This window comes from Scomber japonicus, chromosome 4, assembly GCF_027409825.1.
Source record: "Scomber japonicus isolate fScoJap1 chromosome 4, fScoJap1.pri, whole genome shotgun sequence".
In the NCBI taxonomy this organism is placed as follows: Eukaryota; Metazoa; Chordata; class Actinopteri; order Scombriformes; family Scombridae; genus Scomber; species Scomber japonicus.
The window spans coordinates 7,686,236-7,708,792 of NC_070581.1; the positions used below are offsets into that span (position 1 = coordinate 7,686,236).

At 40.0% G+C, this 22,557-nt stretch overlaps 1 protein-coding gene across 1 annotated transcript in view; it reads left to right on the forward strand.

The window, feature by feature from the left end:
- LOC128357205 (solute carrier family 41 member 1-like) overlaps positions 1 to 22,557 on the forward strand; it is a 78,698-nt gene that overhangs the window by 688 nt on the left and 55,453 nt on the right. The gene's annotated exons all lie outside the window — the stretch shown is intronic.

Here is a 22,557-nt window from a genome sequence, read left to right on the forward strand (position 1 = left end):
AGGAGTGGTTAACATTATAAAAGGCAGGCATAGAAGCTCCTCAGGATGTTTTCCCAATTCAGGTGTAGACCTGCTGCAAACAGCATGTGGTAACCACGCTTAACCATGAACCCAGCTTAGGTTTTCTTTTGGTTTACTGATGAGTTTCCTCCACTTTCTGAGTCTTGAGCTTCTGTTGATCCAGTGTCTTCAAAAAAATAAAATGCATAAATAAATACACATACACTGGGTAAAGACTGCTGCCTCTATTTATTTATCCTTCCTCCATCACTTGGCCAGGCCTTACAGAACCACTAGGAACAACAGTTTGGATGATACTTTGTACAAAAAGAGTTCGAACATACTAAACCTGTTACTTCAGTTCAGTTGTTGCTGCCTTAGCTGGGAAGTGAAATGACTTCAACCCAGTGGCAATTTTCACTTTGAAGATTCAGTGACGGACTTAAGTAGTATTTTTATTTGTTTGTTTTGTGTGTGCATGTGTGTGTGTGTTTGTGTGTGTTTGTGTGTGTGTGTGTGTGCGTGCATGTTGCAGATCCTTGGCAGTCCGAAGAGAATACGCATCAGTGTAACATTACAAACTGAGCTCATGACGACAGTGTTGTGAACCAAACAAACAAGGAAACAGAGGTTCAAATTTCAAAGTTGGGTTTTCATTTAAAGAGGGCAACAAAACATAACTACTGAAAAACGAGGCTAACATAACAAGACGTTAAACTAACAGATCTAACAGAATGAGACATGAAGTAAACACACCAATAAACACACACAGAGGAGGACAACATAGACAAACCCTGATAACCCCCCCCCCCCTTTGCTGCTGTCTCATCTGTTCTTGAGGAATAACAACTGATTCTGCTCTGATATGGAGCAATTTTTTTTTAACTTTTGGGATTAAGTGGATTGATCTCCAAACTTGCTTGATGGAGCTAAGTTAAAGCTAAGTCACACCACCTCAGCTGCTCTCATAATAATGAACAACTTAAAGGCGCTACATGTAAGAATCAGAAATTCCCTCATTAGTGACACCGGTGGCCATTAAGTGATCTGCGGTCAGCATCTTGGTGCTTATGCATGTGCTTGCACTCATCAACACGTTTCAACAGCAGTCCGAGACTACTGCAGGCAATGTCTTTTACCCCAATTACACTTATGTAATAACATAAGATCTCTGTTTTTGCACTGTCAGGGATTTTTTGTTTGCGTGCGTGTTTTTAATGTAGTTATTTTAGCATCCATTTGATCCATTCATTGCATTTGAAATCACAGCAAAATCAAAGTTTATTTTGGGTTCCTTCAGGGTGAACTTTAGTAACATCATTACCGCCGCTGGTTAGAGACTAGTCGGTGCCTGCCGTTGCTGGCTGGCTCTTTGGGGCAAATAAACACAAATTATCCCACGGTCAAAGTCAGGCAAGTAACGTGAAGTGTTTGGCCCAGCTATCTTTTCTCTGGCAGCCATGTTTCTCCAGGGTTCTAAGCTTGCCATGGTAGCGGCACACCTCGCAGGAACAGGGACTCAAACCGGCCGTTCTGAACAGGACTATTGAGACAGGATGAGAAGGGCAGCTGTGGTGCTTGATCCTTATGGTATTTTTGACCAAAGCATGTCAGATATATTTTACTAAGACCCCAGGGAACTGTGTTAACTTGTGGAAAAGGCCTCTCAAGTGACAAACGAAAGTACCTGAACATGTGGTAATGGTGTGAGTGAAACTTTAGAACTCTTTAATTGTGTGGTTGCGGCTACAGCCTTCACACACGCAGGAGCATAAAATTGAAAGTCCACACACATGTTCCATCACCTGAGGATAAGAAATGCACTGCAGAGTCAGTTACTTCTCAATAAAAGAAATGCACACACTGGCATACAGATGCACATGTGTGTCAGTGTCAATAATAGATAATCTCTTCAATAGAATGATCATTTAGGAAAGAGTGGAGTAGAGACGCCAGGAGTCTGAGGGAGAAAGAGAGCGAAACAAACAAGTTGTGTGTTAGAAAAACTCGGAAACTTGTTTGGGGGGAGGGAGAGGGGGTCATTTTGTCAGCATGTCCCTGCACTGACTCAAGTAGCTAAAATCTGCAGTGAGAGCAAGCACCCTGAATCTAAACACTCACTCCGTCTTATGTAATCTTGTAAGTGTGTGTGTAGTGCAAGTGTGTGCTTGTGTGTGGCTCTTGGCTTACATATACATGTGCATATTCCTACACATGGGAGCCATATAAAAAGCAATACATTCACCGCTCTCCCACCCTCGCCACCTTTTACCACACATGATTTACAACTGAGGAGGAGCTCTGTGGCTACATTATGCTTATTTACACTCGCTCTAACAGCACTTTAAGAAAAGAAGCCATGAATTAGAGGCAGGCACACTTTTGAAAGGTGCAGGAGAGTGCTGTAAAAAGAAAAGAAAAGAAAAAAAGGAGTGCAGGGGATACATAACACACTTGGGCTGTGCGCTCTCATTCTGAGTTGCCCTCAGGTCTTGTGAATGTAAGGAATTCACAGCGAGGGGTGGAGGAAAGAGGCTGTTTGCCAAGCGCTGCGTCGTCTGTTGTGCAGAATAACGTGTGACACACATTCAGTCACACACACACACACACACACACACATACATACATACATGCACCCAGCAGGAGGATTTTTAACCAACTTCACACACAGGAACAAACATATTTATGATACGCACACGTACACACAGACAAAACTGTGCACATACACCTCCACATGAGACCTTTTCTTCTTTTTTTTAAATAAACATAATAGCTTTCATTGTCTGTTTGTGTCCAACATGTTCTAACACTAACGTTTGTCAGGCCAAGTGTACACTCTCTTCCTCGGGACAAAATCAGTCTGATAATGGCTTAAAGATGTAACAAGACTTGGACTTTGGAAAAAAAAACCCAAACATTTATTTAATTATCATATTAAAAAAACAAAAAAGACCCAGTCTCTTAAATTTGGGATATCAAATGATCCCTTTTAAAAGCCGGTATGTTTGCAGTGTTGACCCATAACCACATTTTATGCCTTTTTTAATGAGTTTGTACTTTCGGGTCACGAGTTGCAACATCCTTCACCTCACCTGAGTTGCAAAAGCATGTTTTGTTTTTTATTTAAATCTCATTTTAACCACATTAAAGAGGTAATGTATCCTGAAGGGGAATAGCAGATTTATTTCCTATTAAGCCATTTTATCTGAGATTCTGACCTGTTTTCAAATTGGAATGACATGAAAAACCTCAAACAAGCCTGAAATTAGTCAACTTCCCATCCACTGGCAATGGTGCAGCATCAAAAGCTTTAACTACTCCATATCTGCCTTCATGAGACTTGTGAATGAGAGTGAGCGGTCACAGAGTCTGAGTCGATGCGCAAGACACTTCCCCCAACAAACGTCTGCGGCTGACCTCCGATTTCTGTTTGGAGGGGGACAAGAGAGAAGATCATTTTCCTCCGAGGATCAATAAAAGTATTGCGAAATCAGGTTTTTTTGGTGGGAGTTGGATTTTCAATTTCAAGTTTTGTGGCGTACATGTTTCCATGAGTGCTGGCTTCTGTTCACTGAGCAAGAGAGTGGTGGAAAATAAAGTCAAAACACAAGCCTCTTTCATAGAACACCTTGGGAAGTTTACTTTTCTCGTTTGTGTGTGTGTGTGTGTGTGTGTTTGTGTGTGTATATGTGTGTGCGGGACAAAGAGAGAGAGCTGTGTCTTCATGCATATGTGGTGGTGATGGTGTGGGGGGGGGGTTCTCAGTAGGCAGTACACACACGTGGGGGGGTAATAGGAAGGGAACATTTTACCTAATAAATCTCATCTGGTCGACTTTGTTACACTGTTTAAATTACCTCATTAACTGTAACTTAGTGTTACATTTGAAGCACAGGTTTCCTCTACAGCATTTCCAATGATCAGAATCAAAGGAGAGCTAACCAGCTACATACACTGTACTTGAGACCACTCAGCTAGTTCTTGTGTGTAAAGGATACAAGAGCTAAATATGCTTTTGCCTAAATCTGCAATATATGACTTCATTTATTCTGGTGGAGCTGCTGCTGTTTACAGTGTATCCCACTGATGCCCCACGCCAAATTCAGAAAAGCACTAAGAGATGAAAGAAATGGAAACTCTGCAAAATGGTCCACCGCTATGTAATGTAATGTTCTGTAATGTTCTGGCTCCAAATGATGCCTGTGGGAACAGCATGAAGCTAATTGAAGCGCTTAAATGAGGACTGTCTTATATCACCGAAGCTCTCTTCTTCCTTCTCTGTGAAAGCATTGTAAAAAAACTCTAAAGGAAGAATTACATGCATCACTGCGGATTGAGGGAGGGGGGCGGAATACAGTGTGGATGCTTTCATAGTTCCCGACTAAGTTGACATTTAAGATTTGGTTCTACCCAGCAGCCACAATATTATAATAACTAGCATGGCAGAAGAGACAGAAAAAGCTACCAAAGCAAAATACCATGCTGACTTGTGCATTATTATACACGCTAACAGATGCTTGGCAATTAATAAAGTCTGCTCGCTGTTTGTAAAGACACGTGTGAAACAGCCTGTGGCGACAACAACATATGAGTGAGTCATGCTGATGAGCAGAAGCAAAGCTGCCTCTGACCAAACACATTCTAACATCTCATTCCTATCAATCCAACATTATCACCACCTCAACATCAAAGACATATAATCTTTTGAAAGCCTCTTTCATACTTTTAATTACTTGTGAGTTTATCAGCTCATTTCAATCTTGCTGTCCCCTCTGGATGGGACTCAATTTCTTGACTTTAGAAAAAAAAAGTGTTCTTTATACTGTTACTGAATTCCCATTGCTGTGGTTTTGGCACTGCATATTGTAGATATTACTGCTCCAAAATGATTCAAGTTTGAATTTCTGTAGCTGCTTGCTGCTAACCACATCCATGTATTCACAAACTGCTGCAGAAACAAATCATCTCTTGCACAGTATAGCTTGGTATAGGTTGAACTGCTACATGAATTGGGAAAAGAAATACCTGCAGTAACTGGAGGGGGGGGGGTCATCATTTGAGGACAGTGGAAACAAGCTATAATACAGTATTTTGTAAACAGTTACCTATCTATGCTTCTAGAGCACCGTTAGCATTCATTTAGAGTCCTTTTCTTGTCACATGGGGAATGTAAGCCTATATCTGTTTTTTTAGCTGCTAAATGTCTAAATGTGTCACTATGTTCACTAACTAGTTGTTGGCCTGGTCTGTATACTGTTTGGTGCTGGTCAGGAAGTACAGCTTTTTCTTTTTAGAGCGTTTGTTAAACAGCTGTCTGCATTGGATTTAAAAGAAAATAAAACCTGATGAGGTGCAGTAAAAGATTTCAGACCTAATAACCAAAACGGTTGAAAATGAAAAGACTAAAAAGCTTAACAAAACTCAAGGTAACTGCAGTCATGTAACACTTCTCTTGAGGTTTATTACTACAAGCTACTGCTAGTGTGATCCAGTGGTAAAATAGAAATATTTATTGTAGAATCTTTAAATGATTCATTATTGAACATCCCTGGTACAGAGAAGGTTCCACAAACACCTCACTAAAAATTCAACACTTGTTTTTCTAAAATACATTTCCCCTGGCATTCCCTCCTCCTACAGAAAAGTAAGGATGAGATCAAATGTTCCTATCTGTGATAATCCTACAATATCTGTCTACATTCCAAATAGTTGACTGTTACATGACACAACTTCAACTTTCTGAGATTTCAACCAATTGACAGTGAAAGAAGTAAAGACTTCAGTCTGTCTGAACCACCTTGTAAAGTGCCCGACCACACCCGAAGAAGCAACGACAGAATTGTATCGAGACTCTGGCAGTTTGCTGTGCCCCATGAGTGGAAAGGCCATAATTGAGGTGTTTATTGGTAGTCATTTGGCCCAAAATGGAGGAGAATTATTTCAAATTACAATAATGGTGGTCATTATTTGAATCTCCAGTTCGGTCAGTTTTCATAACCTTGAGCTGGCTGAAAGCACACATACAGTAGTAATATAAATATACAGACTAGGTACAGTATATATGTTCAAATCCATGCAGCAAAACACAGTGTGACTGTGGCAGGCACATTAATGCTAGCACATGCCTCTAATACAGTATTTGATGTGAATCAATGAGGAAGTCATTCATTTCTGACTAAGTCAATACACCCCACCCTCACCACAGGAATCAGTGTAATTACTCAGCAACTAATTTCTTTGACCAGTAAGCTACTGTAAGATCTATATATTCCTGTTCCGGACATCATGAATCCACCCATCCATCTATTTTAGGGGCCTTTGGGGGTTGCAGTGAAAGCATGTCCCAGACACATCCTTGTCCAAGGCCATGCCCTCCAGGTCTTCCTTGGGGATCCAAAGGCATTCCTTGATGGCATGGGATATGAAATCCTGGTATACTTGGAATACCTCTAGGAGGGCTGCAGGAGGAGGAACAATGGGTTTTACCCCAAGCTCTTTGGTAAATGGTAAATGAACTGTGCTTATATAGCACTTTTCTAGTCTTACGACCACTCAAAGTGCTTTTAAACTACATGTGACATTCACACATTCTCGCACACATTCATAAACTGATGGCAGGGGCTGTCACGCAGGGTTCCAACCTGCTCATCAGGGGGTAGCTGACACACATTCATACACCATGGGAGCAATTTGGGGTTAAGTATCTTGCCCAAGGACACATTGACATGTGGACTGCCAAATAGTGGATGACACACTCTACCTCCTGAGCCACAGCCACCCCATCTTTCAGGATGTTTGAGACCCTCACCCTATCTGAAGGTGAATCCAGACATTGTTTTGAAGGAATCTCATTCTAGTTGCTAGTATAGTTGAGATAAGAGTCAACGGCTCAAAGTCTGAGGCTGACTTGCCAGAAAAATCGGTGTTCACAATCCAGAGTGACAACCTGTTTTCTGAGTTTTCCCCAAGTAAAGGAACTCAAGTTCTTCAACTTCTTGATCACGAGTGGGAGTAAAATGGAGCATGAGTTTATCAGGGGGATTGATGCGGCATCTGCAATTATGTGGGCATTTTCTCAAACTGTCATGGGCCTGAGCATGCAATCCCTGATCTACTGGTCTATCATTTGACATTCTAACCCTCACCTATCATCATGACCTTCGGGTAGTGCCAAAAGACCAAGACTGTGCATCTGAAATGAGTTTCCTTTGTGAGACATGAGGGAAGGAGCTCAGACATCCGTGGGGAGCTTGGAATAGAACTGCTGCTCCTTTCCATCAAAGGGGTCAGTTGAGATGGTTCAGGCATCTGATAAAGATGCTTCATGGATGCCTCCCTTAAGAGTTTTTCCGGGCAAGTAAAACAGGAGGAGATCAAGAACGTGCTGGATGGATTACGTATCCCTTTGGCCTGCAAACATCTTCCCTCAGGAGTAGCTGCAGAAGGTGACTTCGGATATCCTGCTATGCCCGCCTGACCTAAATGAGGATGCTTATACCTATATTGCTTATTGATTTGTCTGCTATTCAAGGCCTCGTTTCCTGATAAGGATCGATCTTAGAAGTTAAGTATAAAAGTGTGTTTCTACAAATGTGCTTAAACTTTAAAAAAGACTCCCAAAGCGGTACTTACGAGCAAGTGTATGCACATGCCATTAAGTACTTCTTAGTGTTGGCTGTGGTGCTGAAGTTGATGACAAATTTGAGAGTAACTTTGCATATTTAACTGTCAGTAAACTGTTTGTAGGAGGTTTACAAAAGTACATTTCAATTTATTAATTAATGATGTTACTCTAAAGATCAGATTCAAACTAAAATGAAACAGTGGCTCTTCCAAGTTTCATGAATATGCATCATTCTGTCATCTTTCTCATTTTGTAAAATGGATTTCGCAATCTTAGTGTTAAGATGCTTTTGGGAAATGAGGTCAGATCTCTGTAACATAGATTGACCAGTAAACTAAGAGCTTCATTCTCAGGTTCATCTCAGTCTTCACCACAACATTCTGGTAAAAACATGGCTGCTGCACTAATCTACCTGTCAATCTGACACTCCAGCTTAGTGTCACTCATGAGATGTTTTAACTCTTTCTCTCAGGACAGCAACTCGTTCTTATCCTGAAGAGGAAAATCCAAAATGTTCTCTGGCAGAGTACCAGGGCCTCAGACCTGACAGGTCAAATCATAAATCGAAATAAACTAATTACTGTTCATCTTATTTTTCACATACATCTAGTGTACATGTAGACAGTATTTTAGCAGAAACTGATTTCTGTATCAGTAAGAGTATATTGAGTGTATTCATTCTTCTTTTTTTCCCCTTCAGATTTCAGCCCATAACACTAAAGTTTATTTGAACTCTTCCATTAAAATATGCATGCTTTGTAGTAAACGGGTTATAACAAGAAGAAACACATATGATCCTTTAATTAATCTGTGTGAATTCATTAGTAGTAATAAAAAAAACAAAAAAAAACAAAAAATAAATAAATTAAAAAAATTCCCAAAATGATAAACATGGAATGGTTTACATAATAATTCATAATTTATAAGCTCAAAATACTTAGCCTTAGGTAAAAGGGTCTTTTTAAAATGTTTGATTTAACATTACAGTTGGCATCAAACAGGAGGGTCTATTCCAGTGTGGAGTGTCCATCATCTGTGTTGGATCGGTGAGTATGACCTGACAGAGCACTGGCCAAGATACTGACAGTCATCTGATTAAACGTGATCTGTGTGCGTGTGTGTGCATGTGAGAGAGAGTGAGAGAGTGTGTGTGTGTGTGTGTGTGTGTTTGTGCAAACTGGGCATACAGTTGTGTCTTAGTATCTGTGTGCTGTGTGTGCATGGTCTGTCATAGGCTACTTTTGGGGACGGCTTATCCAATTGTGACCTCAATTTGTAAAAAGCTGACTTTTAGGTCAGTGGTTAGGGCTAAGCAAGTAGAGTGGTTAGGGTAAGTCTCCAGGAAATGAATGTACGTCTATGTAATGTCCCCAAAAGTGACCATGATCTGATCTGTGTGTGTGTGGTCTGGCTGGCAGGTTCAGCGGTGTTTTCCACCAGGTCAGTGACTTTGTCATCCAGCCAGGAACAGAGCAGGACTCGGGCCAGGGGAGATACAGCCAATGACTGATGAAACAAAGACAACACATTCACATTTCCACATAAAAAGCGTTTCAATACTCACAACGAACATATTAATCCCATTTAAATATGTTTCAGGAAGTTCCATGCCACATAAAAGTGAATGTTTTTTTTTCTCATCACTTTTCAGATCTGCATCTTACCTCATCTAAATTCAAAAAACTATCCCAGTAAATCTCACTTTGCTTACGTCATAACATTTTCTTCATCTCAAAAATGAATGAATCTAAATCAACTGCATTTAAATCATCACATTGTTTTTGTATTACTGATAAAACATCTCATCTCAGCAAATCATTTCATAAATATGCTCATTCTCTTTCTCCCCACTTTGACTTTATTTCATCCACATTTTCTTCCCACTTTTGGCATTCATGAGAATTTATATTCAACACCATAATTTGATTTAACAGTGCAATTTTAAGTGTTTAGGCTGATAACTGAGCCTCAAAATAAATGAATATTTTCTCTTCTGTATTTCAATCACACTGCGTACATCCAAACAGGAAACCCAGTACAGCAGGAGCCTGGTGTTCAGTGATACAGTAGTTGAGTTTAGGAAGAAAACTGTCACGACACGGGGAACAATGAAATCTTTGAGTAACAAACAACAAATGTTTTAGGCTAATTAGCCTTTGGGGGGGGGGGGGGGGGGGGTTGTTGTTGTTGTTCTTTTTTGAGAGAACTCTGCTGTCATTGTTGGCCTCTTGTGTAGGATCTCTGAGCTCTGGTTAATGTGTGCCTCTGTACTTCTTTAGTGTGTGCATGTGGAGTTATACATTCTACCCGTATATGCACTGTGTACTTTCTTCAAACAGGGGCCTGACTAACAAACTAGCCTCACTGTATTTACAGCTCTAGTTTAACGGCATTATCTGACTTCTACAGTGAGTAATGCATGTGTACTAAAGTGCAAGATTCCTATAAAAACAAGTTCTTGAGGAGAATATGGCCAACACAAGGTTAAGATGAATGAGACAGTAAATAGACAGCAGCACTGGATAACATTTTACATGGAGGCTTTGTAGCTTTGGGTCCATTATCATAGGTTTTATTACAGCTGGGGGAGACTCAAGGGTCTACTGGAAAACTCAAAGGTATACTCATTTATAATTAGTGTCAAGACTTTCTTTTGCAAGCGGTTTGAACCGACAAGCATTGTGGCGTGACCTTCAGAGATCTTAATTGTCTGTTTTAAACAAAATAATGTTCTGTTTACATACGTTAAGTACCTTGCAACTGAGATGGATCATCTTGGTCTACAGTTCGGAAATTACTCTATGCATAAATACGCCTGGAGAGATGGTGTAGAAAACAGTGGAAGCAATCGAGGTAGTTAGTTGTCGGCGCCACAGTGTACTCCACTGCGTTGTGGTTTTTTGGCTGTATCTGTAAACACACAAAGCTACACACTGTATACAACATTACCTCCAACCATGTTATTGCACCCAAACCATTACAACACACACAGCCTGTGGTATGTGGCACATTAAGTCGTAGTACTTTTTGGATTTCTGCAAGCTTGTAACATTGTGTGTGTGCTCAGGGTTATGGCCCGAATCATTTACCCCCTTGCAAGGGTCCAGCTCCCACAGTGTGTGTCGCCAATGTCCCGCCGTGTCCCATAAATCCCTAAACAGGATTTGGACTCTTTTCTCTACTTCAAGTTAATAGTTGACTTTTTTCGGTTTACAGCAGAGGGCCTCCTAGGTCCTTGAGGGCCCGTCTGATTTTAATAGATTGAATTTGATGTTTTAGGCCAACAGCTCCACCCTGTAGTTTGAGGTGTTAAAGCTTGCCATACCACACATGACGGCCTGAGGAAAGATGTGCAGTTTTGTGGTTGGATGGTGCCTTTCCAAATAAAGTTAATTACACTTTACTTAGTCCATTATATGTGTTCTGTCATCACGGATGCAATTTTCTCCACTCCACCTCCAACCACACTCATTATTAGAGATTTAATCATTAAGAGCATCACGAAAAAGTTGCACCAACATCTTGTTTTCCAGGTGCTAAGGTGACTGATATTCGATATAAGATATAAAAGATTCCCAGCATCCTGGAAAGGCCACCCTCTTACCCAGAAGGTTGTCGGTTGCAATGACACTTCCAGTCAGACCTTTAATATCTTAACTTCAGCAACAAGACTCCCTCACGACTCCCCATGAATCCCTCGTGGTCCACGGGAGACAGATCTTTATCTCTGGTCTCACCCCTCCACTCAACCATGGTGTGGGTCGTTTTAGATGTTTTAGCCTCCACAACGGCTGCAGTCAACCTGTGCAGTCAACAACATATCTTTTATTGACAATTTTAAGCTGTTCTGGAAACACTTAGCCTTCCATCATAACAGCATCTACCTCAATGGCCCAGGCTCACATTTTAACTGACAATTTATTCTACACATTTGCAACTCTCACTAAATCAGACTATCTCTTGTTCTCATCTTCATCCACTCCCGGTCACCACAAGGAAACTTCTCCCTTCCCTTAAAAAAAACACACTAGCTTCATTCTACTACCACCTCCATGGACTCTTCACAACCTCACCAGTTCTTATACACAATCATTTGCCAAGAATGTTGCCAGAAACTTGCTATTCTGACCTTTTTGCCTATGTACTCATCAACTCCAAGGAATCCCTGTAGAATCAGTCGGCAATATCCATTTTTAATATGTGCTTTATTAACAACAAGGGCACGTTTGACGTTATCTTAGACAGGAGTCAACAGTCCTACCCCAAGAAGCGCTCCTCCTTTAGCTCCTCGACCAACTCCTTCGCTTCAACTGTCATCGGCTGTCACCCAGTGTAGCCAAGCCAGTTGCCACCTCAGCTGCTCTCAGTTCACCTCCAACTGAAAGGACCGCTGCCCTCTGTCAAGTGCCACACCGACAGGTGTAACTCTGTGCCTGAAATCTTGGGTTTGGGCAACTCCATCGTAAGATTTGTTAAACTCCTGTACCATCAAATATTTTCTTGGCTTTGGAAAGGTTGAAGATGTCATTGAACTTGCTCCAATGCTAATCGACCTTCATCCCTCAGTCCACATTGTAATAGTACAAGCTGGAACTAATTACATCATGTCTAGATGATCAGCCAAGCTGCACCAGGACACAGGGCATGATTGAGAGTCTGGGAATAAGCTGTGTAATGTCGGGTGCCATCCTTACTCTATCAAAGAGAGTTGAATGTTTTAGTCTTGTTTTCAGTCTCCACCAGAGCTGTTTGGCAGCAGGATATCATTTTAAAAGCAGTTTTGATTATGTGATCATTTCTGAACTAAGCAAGGCTTTCTACAAAATGGGCGGCCTATGGCTAAATAACAAAGCCACTAGTTTCTAATTTTATCCTTTTTAGTTCTCTCTAACACACTTCTCAGCATGACCCTTTCCGCACTTTAACTTCCTCAGAAAAGGGTCCTGCTGGCCCTTTCTGTGAAATTCAAAAGAATTGTTCCCGTTGTGACAAGACAACAGAAAAAACAGGTGCTCAGCAAGCTATTTCTCTCCCTGCGTATGGTCCCACCATCTAATTTCATTCGCATTCCCTGCCGTCCCCTCCACTGCCAAATGCTTATGTTTTTGTGTCCTTGTCTGTTGGTGCTTTGGGTCAAGAAAAGTGATTTCCAAATAAAATGCATCATTATTATTATTATTATTATACAGTTTAAAGCACTGAAAGGTAGAATAATAAAAATCATCTGGAGAGTTCCGAATCAGTTCTGTAATCTGATGAATGTTATGTGTGGACTGTAATTTAAATGTGACTATCACTATCACCTTTAGGGCTGCATTAATCAATCAATATTTTTGAATTAACAAATTAATCAAATTGCTCGTGGTGTCATATCCACAGAGAATTATCACCACACTGCAGTTCCTCTCAGCTCTATAAGGCTTCTTTCGCATTTTTCCTACAACATTATTGTTTTGGCTGATTCTCGTCTCTCTTATCAGCTTTGTTTCCAGGTGCAGGCAGCTGTTTTCAGAGAAAACACTCTGATAAACACACAACATACAAGGGCAGCAGCTAGCTGGCAAACATAGTGGAACATTTAGCAACTCGAAATCCAGATTTCCCTCAAGAGAGTGAATATTGGCCATAATTTTGTGAAGCAGACACAAGCAAGACTCTAAATGAATGCTGATGTTGCTTTGTCTGTTAAATGAGTATTTAAGCAATTGTATGCTAACAAATTCATCACAACTTTATAAGGAGATACTATGACAATGATGTGTTTCAGGCATATGGCACTGCCTCCAAGCCCCCCTCAAAAAAAGAAAATCAATTCATGCTTTACTGTATTGACATTACTATTCAATTACATTATATGCACTCTTTGTCTCTCTTCTCATAAGTGTACATTTAACATGTGGAATGATGCATTTCAGAACCAGCTTTTAAACTTGGCATCGCAAGCAGTCTTTGACCCAATAGCAGCTGGAAATAAGAGTGCCGATGTCAGTAGTATGTTCCAGATGTCAGTTCATCCATCCGTCTAACACTTCCAGACCTTTCAGAACTTACAGATGATGATGATTGTTGCCGTCAGACACTTGATTGCCGGATCTCCGTGTAGGTTGCTGTTGACCTCAAATGTTTCTTTTTTCACCCTTGACATTTCTCTTAGTGCTGCCATGAATCAAATAAATCCCTCTTGTGTGCAAGAAATATCACAATCTAATGGGCAGACTGCCATGAAACTCACTGAGCGTATTCCTGCTTCTCTTAGAATGAACTCTCTCAATGTCTCTCTTGTGCCATCTTCAAGCCAAAATTTCAATTTTACACACAATACATCTCATAATCTAGTAGGCCGATTGCCAAAAAATGGCTGTAACCCTTTTTTAATTTCAGTAATCCCATGATTATTCCTCTTGAACCTCTCGCGGAACCAACTTTTCACTTTTAGCCTATTACCCGCAAGGCAGCGAAATGTCAAGCTGCAAGATGTTCTTACCACTAAACGCTTTCATGTTGTTGGATGTGGTGAACACTGCATTGATTCAGCACATAATGTCTTGGTTCCTGCCTCAGTCCTGTGTCTCCATACCTGTTGCCACTTCCTCAGTGGCTCTCTCCTTTTCTTTCTTTGCATGTTGGATTGTAGGATTAGAGACAAGTGTGCTGGAGTCACAGCGGAACCCCACCAGCTGCAACCCGTTCCATAATCAAGACCTCTACTTATACCCAACACAGCCAAATCTTAGTCTTTGCTCTGTCAGTTAATGCTTCAAGCCATTTCTTCTGCATTTATCCAGTTATTTTGTTGTGGCCTGTTTTTGTGGTCTGTCTCCTGATGTGCCATCTTCTCTGTCTCTAGAGTCTGTCTCCTGTTGCTCATCTCACCAACCCTGGACCCTTGATCTACTTTGCTTCCCCCACCATGGATTCAGCTGTGGACCTGCTTCCTTCAGCCCCAGGTTCTCATTTACCAGCCCAAGCCTCAGCCTCATGGTTTCCAGCTCTAGTTTCCCAGGCCTGCATCCCATTCCCTACCCTCCTTGAAATGAATATTTGTGTCCCTGTATCCTCACCTCTTAGTGTGTGCACTTCGGTTCACCTGTTCCACCTCTATGAAACACATAAATATCCAGGCAGCAAACTCATATCCAGCTGAAATTAAAGTGCTGACTGGGACTGATTAGAATGTCATCACCTCCTTGTTCTAGGCACAGTTTGAGCTCAAAGGCGACCGCACACAAGCCCAGTTATTCCAGTCATTTAAAAGAAAGCAACAGTAAATCACATCCTGAATGGCTGCAACAAACATTGCACTCTGTCTGTCTTTTTTTTATATACAGAGCCATTATTATACCATATACATTCAGCATCTGGTTTCCATTCGTTTTGTATGGAGAAAATGGTGATTGTGGTTCTTGTCAGCCAAGTTTTTTTTCTCCCCCTCCTTTTGTTTCTGTATTTCTATTCAATCCACGACACAGCAGGATGAAGTGCGTGAGTATGTGTGTGTGAGAGTATGTGTGTGTGTGTCTTGAACGGAAGAAAAATGACAACACTGTAATGCCTCTATGCCTCTATCCTCCCTCTGTTATATCCACCACAGAGAAGAAGAAGAAGAAGAAAAAGCTGAGGAAACTGTGGCTAATTAATTCAGCAGAGAACAAAAGCTACTTTTCATTATTAGATTTCACTGCTTTTCTGTCTCCATCTGCCGATCCGTGCCGCTCTGCTTTTGCCATATGAACCCTAACAGACACTCAGCTGTGAGAGCATATTTCAAGGCTGTAACACAAACATAAGACAGAAAGAGAGAGAGAAACAAATAATAAAGCAAAACATGAATCGTGAAGGGAAAAAGGGGGGAATAAAAGACAGGTTTGCTCAGAGATTCATACAATAATCATGTGTCTTATGTAACTGTCCCACCTTTAATTACCTGTCTAAGGTCATTTTACCCCAAATTGTTTTGCAGAGGAAGCAGAGAAAGAAGATAACAGTCCAATAGTTCTGGCCAACCTTGGATTATGAGGGCAGTCTGGTTGATTTCAACAGTCGCCCGTATCTGTTACAGTTTAACAGACCACGTGTGCAGTGAAGCATACAATCATATAGGTCTGCATGAGTAACTATACAAGGGTTAGGGTTACTGTTTCAGAGCTGCATTAGACTGATATTAAAATGACGGTTCTTTCAACCAGAACATGTACTTTTAAATACATTCTGAACATGCTGTGCTCACAGTTGAGGTTTTAATATCTGTTTTTTTAAACGTGAAATGTTTCTCTGGGCAAGTGATCCATCCCAGTCAATGGATAATATTGTCCACCAGCGTTTGTCACATGTTCAAACAGCTGAAAATGACCCTTCTTTCCATTCAACCTTGTCCTTTTTTTAGAAGTGAATTTTTATATGCTTCAAATTTTCAGCAAATATGTTTTGTTTGAAACACAATGTGGCCCAGATTAAGTTTTCTGGGGTGTTTTCATGCTTTTATTACACACTGTAGCTGTTATGTGAGGAGAAAATCAAGGGAGAGAGAAAAAGAGAGAGAGAGAGAGAGCGCGAGAGATGGGGAATGTCATGCAACAAACGGATGTTATAGTTCATATTTAACTCCGGAGCCACCTTAACACTTATCTCAACATAATGAGTTAAGTGTTATTAATTAACATGTCTGCTGCAAAAGGGTTGATATCTGCTCTGTTCATTGACACTGTATATTATTAGTTCTCCCTTGTCTTGCACTTACAGCATGAGTTCACATTTTATAGTTAGGTACTCAAAACACTCGGTTAAGGTTTTGGAAAGATGATGGCATCTGTTAAAAATTGATTTTTGAGATAGGTCAATGAGACAAGTTTCCTTTCATTTACATGTAATCAAAATTACAATATTCCTATAATCTTTACCAAATTGCTCATGATGCTTTAATCAAATCACATGCAACACTCAGGATGGAAACACAGCCCTCTGATGTTAAAGTTCAACCCATCCATCCTGACCACCTCCCCATACCTTGTGTGAGGTACAAAAATGCACATTTTAAAATAACCATTGTAACCAAATGTAATCAAAATGTAGTTAGTTTATTATTTTGCTAAAGTAATGTATTTCATCAACAGTGGAGATGCTGTTAAATTATATGGAGAAGCATCTAGCAGTAGCATTGTTGTGAAGTGATTCTAACCGTGCTTTCACCTTATATAGAACTATATAGAGCTTGGTGGCATACTCACAAGCTGCTAAGTAAGCCATAGCTAGACACACTCAAGTTTCAAGTTTCAAGTTTCAAGTTTCAAGAGGCAGCATATCATCCATTAATCACAGGATCATTGGTTCAATCCCAAGCTTCTGCTGTCCATATATCAGAGTGTCCTTGGGCAAGATAATGAACTTCTGGTGGACAGTCTGACTCCAGTGATGATATCAGACAGTAAAATAACCCACACTGTGTCAGCTGTCACTCCAGGGATAAAATCAACTTTGCACAATTAAGATGCAGCTAAAATCATCATGATATGTTTGTCATAAATGATCTTTCTGTTTTTTTAGAAGCTCTGAGTGTGGAAAACGAAAGCCTCAAACAATCAAATGTTTCTACCTACCTATAAACGTATATGTTACTTCTTTTTACTTGTCATTTTATATTAAAGTGGGGATGTTTGTCCATGTTGAGACCCTGTGGGAATGATGACTTGTTTTATCCAGTGATCTAATCGGTCAGTTGTCGGAGTGTTGACTGGTTGCTCCGGAGCAGGTTCAGCATCAGTTACCATGGTGATGTACCCTAGTAAAAAGTGAACCACAAGGACTAAAAACCTGAAGTTACCTCACTAACCCTAAATGCATCTTGATTTCAATCCACCTGCAGACCTTTTTGTTACATGTCATTCCACTTCTGTCTCTTTCCCCTAATTTCCTACTTCTCAATATGCATCCTATCTAATAAAGGGCAAAACTCCCCTAAAAATACTCCCAAAAAAATAGAGATTGGTCGATTGGGGGATTAGATTAGAAAATATTATGATTGTGTGCATTCTGATGTAGTTTCCTAGTTAGTGGCTTTATGGGATAGTTGTGTATATAATGCATCTCATTCTAAACTTATTCTCATTCTTCTCGAAGATCAGGATGGACAAGTGGGTGAACAAAGTATCTGAGAGAGTAGTTTGTCTTTGTCACACTTCGCTTCCTGCTTCTTTGTACTGTATCTTATCTAATAAAAGTGAAAAAATGGCTCCCAAAAATATTCCCATCAGTCAGCAAAACACTCATCTGGGCTGACTGTAAAATGCATGAAAAATAACTACCGCTCATCTATTGAACTTGTATATTTTGAGAGGGATTCCTTTGCTATTTTAATCAGCTGATTTACTGAAAACCTGTTTCTGCTTCCAATTTTCCCCAACAAACAATATAACTTCTTGCTCCTATTTATATAACTAAAGCTCAAATCCGTAAGCAGTATGTCATGTTGACAATGTTTGTCTAGACATGGCCTATCCAGAATGCTCAGTGGCATTAATTGCTCTGAGCCATGTTTCGAAATGCAGTCCGTTGGTTACTTTCTTTTGGTTTGCTTTTGTTTGTTCATGCTGGGCCTTCGAGAATGAGATTTTATGCTTCACTTGTCGGGGTTTCATCAATCATTCATCAGCTCTGTATTTTGTAACAGACACCATAAACGCAATATCATGGCTGAGAGAAAATCAGAGTCAGAGAATCATTTGTCCGCCGTCCACCGATGACAGAAGAACGGCGGTAATGACATGTTAGCAAATAGTATCCCATCCAATTTCTATTTGTCACATACACCCACACACTTAAGTTTCAATTTAGTTGTAGTTTTTCCTTTTCTTATCTTACCAAGCACTAGATCATGTGTGCTGGAATCTGAAAATTGGACCTCTGAACATGTCTGACTCCTCTGAAGAGTAAACAGGCTTTTATTGTGGCGGTGGAGGAATGGCCGGAGGAGGAGGAGGAGGCTAAACAAACAAAAGAAACAGCAAAGGGGGAAAAAAAACAACCCATCGTCTTCAGAGCGAGTGCTCATAAAGAAGAGCTTATATAGAACTGCTGAGGAAACACTTTCATAAGGCTGGCTACTGTTCTTTTGTATTCTCTGTGTGTGTGATGTGCATTTCTTTTTATGCATCTACCTTTTTCTTATTATTATTTTGGTGGAAATGCTTTGGGCAGTGATGGCATCTGCAGAATGTCCTGCAGGAAGTGAGAGTGACTTCGGACAAGGGAAGGTCAATAACTATCACAGAGACTCACAGGAATGAAATAAGAAATGAGAGAGTGTATTTCTACAGGTGCATTCACAATTATTATATTAGGTTTCTGTTCATTGCACGTCTTTCTGTACTTAATATTATGATTATACCTCCTACGCATCCAGTTCTTCAGCCCATTACTCCTGTCGTTTTTATGTGTAAAAACATTCATTTCATTCATTTTCAATTAAAACTTATTACAACCAGGGGTTTATTTTTCTCATTTTACTAAGTTTTCATTTTATCTTCCAAAGAAACCTTTTCTAGTTTCCCCATTGGACCTATTTTAGGCAATGTTGCCATGTTCTGCAATCACTTGCAATTACTCAATTACTTTACTTTGGACAGTATTATACTCCAATAAACAATGCTTTTCCTTTACTTTCAGATGTTATTTCATACTCACATTTTTTAAAAAAATCAGGAAATTTAACATAAGATGTTGAGAATATTTCAACTTTATTAGAAGATAAATGTGGCAATATTCTACATTTTTCTTATTGACAACATAAAACACCAAAAATATACAGACAAATATTGTGTGTGTGTGTATTCAAAATCTGATGTTATTCCTTTGAGCCATACAGCAGTGGCGGTTCTAGCTTATATGGCACCCTGAGTGAACCCCTCTTCACCCCCCTTCAAATGTACACAAACAACCAAAGATAAAACGTAAATTGCGAAAATCCTATATTCCACAAATACATAAATAGAACAGCACACTTAAAAATCAATAGTACCCATCCTCCAGCAGTGTCACCCAAGAGTTGTATATTAATGATTTCACACACAACCCCAAAAAAACAAGAATGCTTATATGAAATTATATTCACATTATGAATTGTGGTTTATTTGGTAGCATTTCATAGTGTGACTGATTTTACTTTTTGCATTAGTAGGCTTTCATATAAAATCAGGTGCACTAGATTCCACCACTCCTTCTACCTCAGACTTTCAATGGAGAGACCTGAAGTCAACCTACCAACCCCCACTGTCCCCATCTCCCACTTCTGACTGTGAGATCTTAGGTTGCCCACTCCAACAAGGTTAATGGACCCACATGGTGACGTTATATCATTGATGTGAAGTCCAAAGGCAAGAGAAAACCCTAACCCTAACCTTAACCCTAACCCTAACCCTAACCCTAACCCTAACCCTCCTGCATTATAGTGACCTTAAAAATGCACAACACTCAGTCCAGTCTGAGAAAACTTAAACTTGATATATACTCAAAAAACTTGAAACACTTCAAAGTCGGTACTCAAGTTTAATGAGACAAATCAAACACTGGAACCTCCCAGCACTATAAAAAACACACTGATGAACCACACTGCACAAGGTAATGTATTCCTTTTAAATGTCATGATTTAGTAAAGCATTATTGGTTTCAAGTCTTTTCATGTGAACAATGTGGACACTAACAAAAAGGTCCCTGTTGTTCTTGGTCAATAAAGATAAAGTGTAGATAACATTATCATAAGTGAATAAACATAAAATCACAAGCATGAGGTATACGTAACCAAATCTAATCTAATAGAAACCTTTGCGTCATCATCGTCTCATTTGTCAGGAACATCTCTGGAAAGTCTTGTTTCTTCTTCTTTTGTTGTTATTTCAGCATGTTCCATAAAATAGCAGCCTTCAAACATACTGTACAATCAAATATAATGTTTCTGATTGTTTCCACCATTTGGACATATATAAATTGCTTTATTATATCACTGAGATATATTTTCTCTCCGAGTAACAAGTTCTACGATGCCATGCTGTGCTTTTCGGATTGTCTTTCCACAGAACCTCCACTCAGGATATTTTCAAACATATCTTATTATACATTTGTGATTGCCTCTGCTCTCTTGCTGTTAGAGGCACCCTGTAGGGTATGTCTGAGGGTGTCTGGGACCAAGTGGTTGACCACAGCAGAGTTCTGCCAAGCCATTGTAATGTTAAAACAACCACTGCATTCCTTGCACTGCAGTATAAGCACTGAGCCAGGCTTGGAAAGTTACCGACTTGGGGCCCAAAAGCTTCTTGGAACTCAGATAATAGCTCTTCTGTTGTAAGACTAATAGATAAAGATTATCTTTGAGTGAAAAGGACTTTGTGAACCCAGAGTTTTGTTTTGGTGCAGAAATAGTATATCATAACACTGGCATGCACCAGATATAGATGCAAAATCCAGCTTTGACACTTGGATGTGACTCCGCACTGACTGATTTTTAGACATTGTTTGCCAAAATCTCCATGCATTCTAGGAATGAGCCTGCACGTCCAAATACCTAGTGTTCAATCATCTACTGTGCCAGTGTGCCAAGGCTGGGAAATCAAAAACCAACAAGTCAGAGTTAGAGAAAAACCATCACCTCAAAGCCATTTTCTCATTTTTCTTTAACCCAAGACTCTAGAAAAATGAAATGAATGCAGTCACATGGGGCAAAACTGGACATGAAATGTGTGAAAAGCAGCCTGTACTTCATCATTCTCACAATTACTTTCAAGTATAAGCAAAGTCTGTATTTGACATCATTGCAATGTTACGCTGGAACGTTCCCATCCCCACCATCCTGACTCCGGGTGTGTGTTTCAACAAAAATCCAGTTTTTGTCAGCGAGACAGCGCTCTCTTCCCACGATAAGTGATTTTGATGGGTTTCATTTTTACTTTGGTCGGCCAACTCACAAGGAACAGATTATTATTTGAGTGTGGAATATGTTCAATCTTATTGTTTAACATCTAGGCACTGACCTCGTCACTCCCCACATGTAATCCTCAAGCTCAACGCAGCAGGGAGTGGGGAGCGACGATAAGTCTACAGGTGCTTTGATGGACTTGGAGCTTATAATGCTCAAGCTACTTTATCATACATTTATCATATGTCAACGTATCTGTAAAGAAAAATAATGGGGACTGTTACATCCATTGACTTTTCTCCTGGTCTCTTTTTGGAAGAGAGCTGTCTGTGTTTAGGGTCTGCTGGGATCACCACACCTCAATCTCATCTCGTCAGTGGACCTATTTATCAACCAGTGCTCCCAGCCATTTGGCCACTGAGCTGCCAGTTGAGTTGCTGTTGACACTTTGTCTTATGATAGTAATGGGTACAGCTCAGATTAGTTTATTGAAAACCTTTAAGGAAGCCTTGTAGGGGTTCTCTGCCATTTTATTTCTTCCCCTTTTTCTCCTTTCTCCTGTTTTGTGGTCAGTCAGGAAGCCCAGTATTCTCTTTTTCTCTTTAGTATTGGTGATCCATTTTGTTCTAGTAAGTGTGGGGTTTCTCTTTATTTTGGCCTGCTGTCATCAGTCCACAGTATGTGTATGACAGTGTATTACTGCCACCATGACTCAAATATTTTCTCACAGACTTGTTTACTCAAACTTTTCAAATGATATAGATTATTTTGGTTTTTAATAAGAAAGTTGAAGACATCTTGGAAAAACTGAATGATCTTGTATTCATTTTTATGTTATAATGAAAAATATGCTGTAATAACATGACAAAGATTTTGTTAGAATTATGCTGCTGTTTATATATGGGGCCACAAATGCTGTTTAGAGAACAAAAGGAAAACTGCAAAATGGTTATTCCATCACAAAAATGCTCTGAAAATGACTTAAACTGGTTGGGAACCTTTTTTAAAGGAAGCTAAAGTTGATAAAATATGC